The sequence below is a fragment of the Zeugodacus cucurbitae genome, chromosome 5 (genome assembly GCF_028554725.1).
Source record: "Zeugodacus cucurbitae isolate PBARC_wt_2022May chromosome 5, idZeuCucr1.2, whole genome shotgun sequence".
In the NCBI taxonomy this organism is placed as follows: domain Eukaryota; kingdom Metazoa; phylum Arthropoda; class Insecta; order Diptera; family Tephritidae; genus Zeugodacus; species Zeugodacus cucurbitae.
Window position 1 is genome coordinate 58,439,182 of NC_071670.1, and position 9,537 is coordinate 58,448,718.

Genomic DNA, 9,537 nt, shown 5'->3' on the forward strand with positions numbered 1-9,537 from the left:
AGGGAAAACTTCGGAGAACAATTCATCTCAAGAAATGGACCCGTAAGTTGGCCACCAAGATCATGCGATTTAACGCCTTTAGACTATTTTTTGTGGGGCTACGTCAAGTCTAAAGTCTACAGAAATAAGCCAGCAACTATTCCAGCTTTGGAAGACAACATTTCCGAAGAAATTCGGGCTATTCCGGCCGAAATGCTCGAAAAAGTTGCCCAAAATTGGACTTTCCGAATGGACCACCTAAGACGCAGCCGCGGTCAACATTTAAATGAAATTATCTTCAAAAAGTAAATGAACCAATCTAACGTTTCAAATAAAGAACCGATGAGATTTTGCAAATTTTATGCGTTTTTTTTTTTTAAAAGTTATCAAGCTCTTAAAAAATCACCCTTTATAATCTAATGGACAATCAGGGGCAACATATAGCTTTCAAGACCTCTGAAAAGGTGAGAAGAAGCCCTCTTAAATAAAGAATTTATATATAAATATTTTTTTGAATTAATTAATTTTAATTGATCAATAGGAATCGCCTTGACTCTGCAAGAGATCATGTTAGACAGAAAACGCAAAGAAAAACCTCAGATTTTAAATGAATACTTTCTAGAAAGTATTTAAAAAAGTTAACAACCACGAAATGTAGCCCTATTTTCAAGTACAAGAATAATCGTGCCACAGGTCTACTGCCTTATGAAATATTTGTATAAACAGATTCAGACGACAACGAGTAATATTATGGATAGTCCTACGTTTTAGAGTTAGTTTGAGAGCTCGCCATTTAACTTTTTCTTGCATTTTTTTCTTTAGATTTTTTAATTTGAATTTAAATAGTGGAGTAAAGTGGAGGCAATAAGCGAGTATAGTGTCATTATATGTACCTGTAAGCTTGTAATTAATACCCATAGAACACTCCATTGTCACCATATAAATACCTTCAAAGTGTGCCTACAATGATCCACTAGACATAGTGTTTGTACTGATAAACCCTTCTTCTAAGAATTCTACAACGTGTAAGTAAGTGCTAATATGCTGATGGGAGCGATAAATGAGTTGCCAGTGTCAGCAAAGTACAACAAGCACAACAACAACAACAACAACAATTGAAATGGACAATTGTACACGGTAAGTGAAAATACCAACAATATAGATAAGTAGATGAGCACTTGTATGGACGAGTACAAGACTCTGAGCACTGCGTAAGCTTTTGTCCCGCATTTGCAATTTGGAAATGAAAACAAAAGCGTTTCGCCTGCTTCACGCTCGAGCTTCTTGTGACACATTGTGTCACACTGCCCATAGCACAGCCGCGTTGTCTCATTGCCTCGCATTCATGCATACAATTAGACAATTGGACAGACCGCTGCTGCGGGTATCGCATTCACTTCGCAGCACAACGGCTGTGATTGTGCCAAACATAAGAGCCGCGTCTCTACTGCGATAACTTAGCGATGGCGCATGCGCAACAATGCCACGAACGAAAAAGCATAAACTACTTTTGGGGCGAGACAAATAAATACGAAATGCCAACAGACACACACACACGCCCTAGTTGGTGCATATGTTTGTAGGTAAACTGAAATGTGATTCTAATTACGGGTATATCTCTACTAAACTATACAATAAATAAATATGTATGTTTGTATGTGTGAGTGTGTGCTTGTGTGCTTCTGTTTCTGGGAGACACATTAACATTTCCGACAACTGCGATTACATATCAAATGATGTTGTATTTTGTTGTAGTTTTTGTTTTATTTTGCTGCTGGTTTTGTCTCAAATTTGGTTTGTTTGCTGTTATTGCTATTGTTTTTGTTATTTTGCGGACTTTTTATACCGCATTGTTTGGCCAACAACAATCATATTATTGTTTGCATTTATAAGTATGTCTGTATGTATATTGTATTATATTTTAATTCAGCAACTAAGTGAGTGCTTAGTATGTAATGAAGGTCCTAATATTTTAATACATCTGCGTTCATTTTTTGCCACTCAGCGCATAAGCAGACGACATTGCATAACTCATGAGGATAACAATAGATATGTGGCCAAGCTTCTACTCAAACTCGCTAGTATTTTTCATTATGTTCTAGTTAAAGCTATTATTATATAAAAGTCAGTCAGTATAAGTCAGTATAGTAAGTTTTAAGTCACATCCATGAGTTAAGCTTTTTTTTTGAAATACAATGTCTACTGAGGGATTAGTATAGTTTTAGATTTTTCCTATTAATTGCGATTTGTTCATTAAGTTCATCAATATCATCCAGAACCAGAAACCGATTTTCACCATCCTCGAACTTTTCAATATAATTTTTATTCTTCTTCTTTTTCTTGACTGGCGGAGACACCGCTTACGCGGTTATAGCCGAGTCCACAACAGCGCGCCACGCATATCTCCTTTTGACAGTTTGGCGCCAATTGGTAACACCAAGTGAAGCCAGGTCCTTCTCCACCTGGTCCTTCCATTGGAGTGGAGGTATCCCTCTTCCTCGACTTCCACCAGCGGGTACTGCGTCGAACACTTTTAGTACTAGAGCATTTTCGTCCATTCGAACAACATGACCTAACCAAATCGTACAGCTCATCGTTCTATCGTCTGCGGTATTCGCCGTTGCCAATGTTGAATGGACCATAAATCTTTCCCAAAACCTATCACTCGAAAACTCCTAGTGTCGCCTCATAGGATGTTGACATCGTCCACGCTTCTGCACCAGAAAGTAGGACGGGAATGATGAGATACTTGTAGAGTTTAGTTTTGGTTCAACGTCAGCTTACACAGCCGTATTAGTTGTGCGGGGATACCAAATTCAGACATCGCGGCATAAAGGCAGCTCCTTTTCGTGCTGTCGAAAGCAGCTTTAAAAACTACAAAGAGATGGTGTGTTTCGATCCTCTTTTCCCAGGTCTTCTCCAAGATTTTTATTGTCAAAATAAAACAATCGCTATTATTATGAAAACAACATTGTTCCCGTTCCAAGGGAGTCGGGTATACATATGTAACTTAACGGGTCTGGACTTATATCCTGTCAAGAACTGTTAAATTCAGTGTTCTGGACACAGCGGAGTCGTGGGAAATTGTAAGACTGGCGAGCCTGCAAGATCAGGTACGAGTGTCTCATTAATAGTAGCCTGGAAACATGTAGGAACACCGTTGTCCTATTGTGGTTTACTACTGGACAGATGGGCCTCGGCTGAGCTGGGCACGCGCTGGTCAGTCAATAGCACTAGTGCAGTTGTCAGATCCTTTTGCCCTGAGGTGAATCGCAAGAGGTCTACCGAACTCTTAGCCTCAGTAAAGTTCACTTCTCCTTAGTCATAGGGGCTCTAACTGGCCAATGGGATCCACGGTGTGAGGTTAAAAATTTTACCGGATGCTAGCTGCATGGAGGAGGACGAGGTGAAATCATATCATAACTTTCTTCTGGAATGTCCGAAATCAGGAAAGAGATTTCTCGGATCTCACTTTTTTGAAGAACCGCGCGAAATAGCGGTTATTGAAGTGAAAAATATCTGTAGATTTCTTGTTGGTTCAGTGCGCTTTGTCGAATACTAATGCCAAACAAAAGGGGGATCCTGGCTTCACAAAGGACTGTCTTTCATAGTCTACGTCTCTTTCCCTTGGAGAACAGCCTTACAACCTACCTACCTATCTACTGTTAAACTTATTTAGAGAATTTTTACTGATATTACAGCAATATATTCATGAAACAGACTGTCTTGACATCCTATTTAGAAATCCACATCTAACTATTTAGGAGTATTGAAGTATGGTGTTTGGTGTTTGGTGGATTTATAAATAACTTTTCGCTTAAACCTGCCCAGCGACCTTTAGCCAAAAATTTCTCAATAAATTATGTTTTATCTCGAAATTTTAGTTTCGCATGCAAGGTTGACTCTCAAGAGAGACGGGTTCATTTCAGAAATATTTACCAAGCGCCACCAATGCACTCGCTCCAAACCTGTGAGTGGCAAATATACCTATCCGTCTCGGCTTTTCTGCTTAACACTTACATTATCTAAAGCAAACCTTTTTACAGTTTGTTATACGAGTATTCTATGTTTAATGAACACTTAATTGAAATTTAAAACACCGATCAATCTTGCTACACTTTTTTTTACAACCGAAGTGGCCAATTTACATTGCAATATTATAATCAAGCAACAACAAACACGCTTGACAAGCGCTCGTCTTTAAGTACATATTAGATTACCATACCCGACAACATTAGTGTCAGCATCTTTGATTACTTTTCCCCCTACATTTTGACACCAGTAGCAAAAGGTTTATACACTCACATAGAGATACATATGTGTGAGTGTTTGTGTCTGTGTTTGTATACCCGGGTTTTTCATTCAGCTACGCGCTAGTATGTCTGCGATTGTGTGGGCCATTAAATTATGGGAAAATTTCACGTATCGTGGGAAAGTAGCGCCCGCGTCGCTTTTAGCACACAATGGGCCCATTAAAACATGCCACGCCGCACACCTCGCACCGCACCGCGCGCTCGTCGCACGCCAATAAAAGGGTCAGCAAACAGCAGCGCCGCACTCTGAGCTGAACTGAGCTCAAGACAAGACACGCCAAAATCGGTTCAACGATATTCATATTCATATTCATATTCATGCACAAAATTCATATTTAATATGTACGAGTATAGTGTATATAAGTAAAAAAAAAATTGCTGAATGCTGCTACTGCAGAGGCGTACAAAGGAAATTGAACCCGAACCCCGTGTTGAAGCTGCTGCGCCTACTGTTTTAACGCTGCTACAGCTATGGCTGCTCGCTCCGCAAGCTTTGTGCTACAGACTTTTATGTGCTGCTGTAAACGAGTCAGTGGAAGTATGTGTGTGTTACGATGTTAATGCTTGTGGCTTGTAATCGGCGGTTAGGCGAGGCGACTCTAGCGGGAGTTGCGTGCCATGGCAATGTAATTTGCTCGATCCGAATCACAATTCATCACAAATTCAGCGCGGTAGGAGCGTAAATTTAATTGCATGTTGAATGAGTTTTAATTTTGCACTAAAAAGGCGTTTACGTACTTTTTTTTATTATGAACGCAAAATATTAATTCCATTTGCAATTATAATTTGAATGCGTTGAAGAGACAAGGTTAATGTTTATGATAGCGTGTGCGTATTTCTGTACCATATGTATGAGCGACGGCTGTCTGATTTATTAGTGAGTTTTGGAATTAACTGTGAGATGAACCACTGGATGGACCAAAATAGAGGGATCAGGATGATTCGGTTACGGGTCTCATCAGAAAACGACTTTTTAGGTACCTCACCCCTTGTCTACGGCCTCATAGCTGACGGCTTAGTCTCTTAAGCAGACTTTTGTCTTTTTACCGCTGCTGTTAGCGGTTCCATTTAAAATTGGTTAAATCGCTCTCTCATAGACAATGGAGCTTCTTTGAAGTTTTTTTCGGGTCTTTGACGAAAGCAATACCAGTAACTTAACTTCTGGCGTCTTCTTCGCTTTCTGTTTAGTAATCTGATTCTGACAACTAGGCTTAGTTTCGGCTGCCGCTCTAGCTTCCAGTACTTTTGCTTGCCTTTGCCTCTAAACCTAGCTTTGTTTCTATCTGTATTTTCATTTTCCGTTCTCGAGCTCGTTACCGACCTCTTCGCGGAACAACTGGTTCCTTTCGGCTTTTTTGAAGGAGGACCGGACTCCTTTTTTGCTTTGTTATTTTTCTAGTTCGAAATCAGATGTTGGACCCACGAGTGTGAGGGGGAAAACAGGTTTGCGCTAGGCAAGTAAGGCTATCTCATTACGGAGGGCGCCAGGTATTCGTAAGCTTCATTGGACTATCCGTAACATAGGCTATTTAAGGGCTCCCAGCCAGTCTGATCATCGGCATAGGTCACATGATGCCTTGATCCAGCCCTTGCCCTCTACCATTTCATCTTTGAATGCTGTACTGAGAAGCTACGAACACTCAATAGTGCTATACCTCCCGACTGTACCGTGTCGAACTGTTTCTAGTCCGTCTCTGCTATTATCCTACTATCGTGTCAATATGATATACATATGTGTATTACCAGTCGTCATCCTCGGGGAGGGTTCAACCGCGATTTATGCCGACCTATCTTAAAGTATTATAACAAATCGGTCAGATTGTGATTGAACCTATCTCTAAAAAAAGCTACAACTATTTGATATCCAATCGAATCGACAGAGTTTCAATCTAGACGTAGATGGTAAGGAATCCCATTTTTCGTCATTTCATAATAATCACTATTAGTTTTATCGATATTGTTTTCTTTGTACTTATCGATCATCTGGTTATCGAAGTATAATGAGTAGGAAATCCTTTTTCGATGTATGGTTGGTCATGTCAAGAGCAAGGTACCAAAGAAACAATGTGCGCTTTTCCTGCATTATCAAGACAATGGCTCCAGCATTTGGGGGTACGAGACTCAGTACGAGATTCTGGAAAAGGTATCGTTAGTAAAACCACATAACTTTCTAAAATTGACTATGACTACTCCTCATTGACTGCGTGACTGCACTCCATCGGGTATCACAAAGGACCAAAACTGGTCTATGTGTGTCTCATTGGCCTATCAGACTAATATAACCTAACCTTTGGTTGATTTGATATATACGAAATAACAAAAAATTAAAATTGAAGGGTGATATGAGGTAATTGTTTTATTTTCAGATCCTTTCGCATTGTCTTTACAATATGTCTTCTATCAGTTTTAAGTTTTTGTAAAAAGTAAGTGCTTTCATTAAGTGTATACAAAAAACACAGAACCAAGAGTAACCGAAGAGATCTTTTCACATTCTGATAAACTGGTGTAAAAATATATATTCCCGATAAAGCGGCGTAAGACCACTTCTTTGCATAGTTTGAAGAGTAGTCGGCGAAGTCAACGAAACCAACTTCAAAATCGACAAATAAATATAACGGTATATCTTGTAAAAGCTAGAAACAAATTTCAACAGCGGCAACTCTAAAGAGATGTTGCAAAATTAACTGTTTACTCTCAAGCTCTCGCGCAACGCCATTGCCGATTGTGTTCTTAAGCAGTGTGTGTGTGTGCGCCGAACACATACTTCCACAAAGAACTAAGCGACAAAGATCTCTCTGTGTATTAATTGCGAGTGCGAATAAACTTCTGACTTATATAAAAGCTACTTTTGCAAAAAAAGAGAACAAAAACAAGAAAAAGAATTGCACTGCGCGCATTTTTTTAGACCGGCGACGACAATAATTTTTCCGAAATCATTACGTCTAGTTTGCACTTTGGCGTGGCCTTTCGCTTTTCACTAAATCGCCGCGGCTTCTAGTAGCGGGCCCACCTACTTTCCCGTCCAGCGGCCTTCATCAATGCGCTTTTTCGCGCCGCTAATCAGGTCGCATTCGCTTATCTATCGCGCTGTCAATTCATACATACTCGTGTGTATGGGTGTATATATGTATGTATCAACAACTGTTTGTTTGTATGTGTTTGTGTGTAATTGCGAATATCTACGAATGACAAACTGCATAATGTGTCAGCGCGAAATGAGAACGACGCTTCGTAGCTTAAATAGAAGAATGAAAATGAAAATGAAATTTCTCACTCAAACTCACGTGCAGCAATGCGTGACTCGCCGAAGCGAGGATGCGATGGCACAGCGGTGGGAGGCGCCATTCTATATGGCATTAGCGTTACGAGTACAACGCTGGCGCGCTGGCTGGCAATTTGAGTTGCTGTGGCTGCACGTAGTCAATCGGCAAGCTTGTGTAACAAATTTATAAGTAAACATAAGCTAGAATTCTCACTTTAACAACAACAACAACACAAATCATATTTAAGATATCGTTTGACCGGTTGCTTGGCGTCAAAATTTAATGTGGAGATAAACTCTGGAAGCAATGGGATGTGCTATGGCAATGGGAGTCATGGAGACAACTTGTATGCGTGTGTTTGGTTGTTACTATAACTATAAATTACGAGGTTTTTCCTTGAGATTTCGGGGTTAGAACAAAAATACGTGTTTTTAAACGTAAAATTCGCTTAATAAACATCACATTTCTGGGAGAAACTATTCCATATGTTATAGTTTAAGCAAAATAAATAGCTAAATTCTCCGTTTGAAACATGTTTTCCTGATAAAGTTCCTAAAAATAGTATAGATTATTTTTCTACTTGCTTTCATGTATCATACACCCCCTTATGCGCTTAACCCTAGAAGAATCTAACGAAATATCAATGAATAACAACTCTATAGTGATTTGAGAGAACCTGAAGCAATGCAAGCATCATTAATCTGTCGTTTTTTTTTAGTTTTAGTTTCAAGTTATTAAATATATAGCTATAATATAACTGTGAGGCAAGATTTACTCAAATCTGATAAGAAATTTACAAAGGAATTATTGTCCTCTTATCGCATTTCACAATCGATTGATGTAACTACACTAATATTACATTACGCTGTAAGAGAGTCTATGTTCTCGATTTGATGTATAAATTTCTCATAAAAATCCACAAGTCTAGAGAAAGATTAATATCAATGAGTTCTAAGATTTCTCCTAAAAACTTATACGGTAGAGAAATGTCAAAAATCTCACTAAATCCTTTTATCGAGATGATATAGTTATATATTAGGTCTACAACTTTGTTTTCCAATAGATGTCTCTAGGGTTAAGCACTGGTCGATTAAATCGTTTTATATCGATCTTGGACATTTGTGTCAACATTAACCCAACAAAATATTTGTAGAGATCTGTTTGCATCCCAAATTTATTCTCAACTGAAAATGTCACTTTTTGAGCCGAATTCTCGACGTTTGCGGGAATGTCTCTAGGGTCAAGCACTGGTCGATTAAATCGATTTTTTTTTGCCTGCCGGAAATTAGATATTATTATCAATATCATTAACTTCCCAAAAAAATATTAATACCCAAACTTCGAGGTCCTTATATCCGATATCTAGGGACTAGGGACTAGAAAATCTCAATTGGACGGACGGACGGACAAACAGACATCCGGATCTACTCTTCACCCTGATCACCCAAAAAATATGAATACCCAAACTACGAGGTCCTCATATCCGATATCTGGGGACTTGAAAATCTCAACCGTCTTCGATTCGATTATAATATCAACTAGTCTAGAAAGTTTATCTGTTTGCTTTAAAACAGAATGAATCGAGCCTATATCTATGCTTGGTACCAAGACTACTATCCTTATCTGAATTTTGTAAATATCATATGGTAGCACTAGCTCTCTCTCTCTCTCTCTGATTTTCTAAAACAAGTCACGAGGAGTCTAAAAAAAACAGAAAAAAGCAACAGGAATAAGCTTAACTCCGGACTCAACAACCTATATCCGGATGTAAAAAATGGATTAGTCAACAAAAGTCTTGAGTCTTAAGGCTTGATACATAGTTTCTATCTGACATTCAGAGCAGTCATTTATTGTAATATTATCGAAACTCTCAGCGAGAGAAGAAGATACTTCTAAAAACGCACGTCTTGACCTAGGCCACTTCGTTGAGTAGCTGAAAAACTACAACATTCTATAATGATGCGGTTGTAACATACAATTGA

At 38.9% G+C, this 9,537-nt stretch overlaps 1 protein-coding gene across 1 annotated transcript in view; it reads right to left on the reverse strand.

Annotated features, from left to right (window-relative positions):
• LOC105210044 (uncharacterized) overlaps positions 1 to 9,537 on the reverse strand; it is a 71,615-nt gene that overhangs the window by 45,017 nt on the left and 17,061 nt on the right. The gene's annotated exons all lie outside the window — the stretch shown is intronic.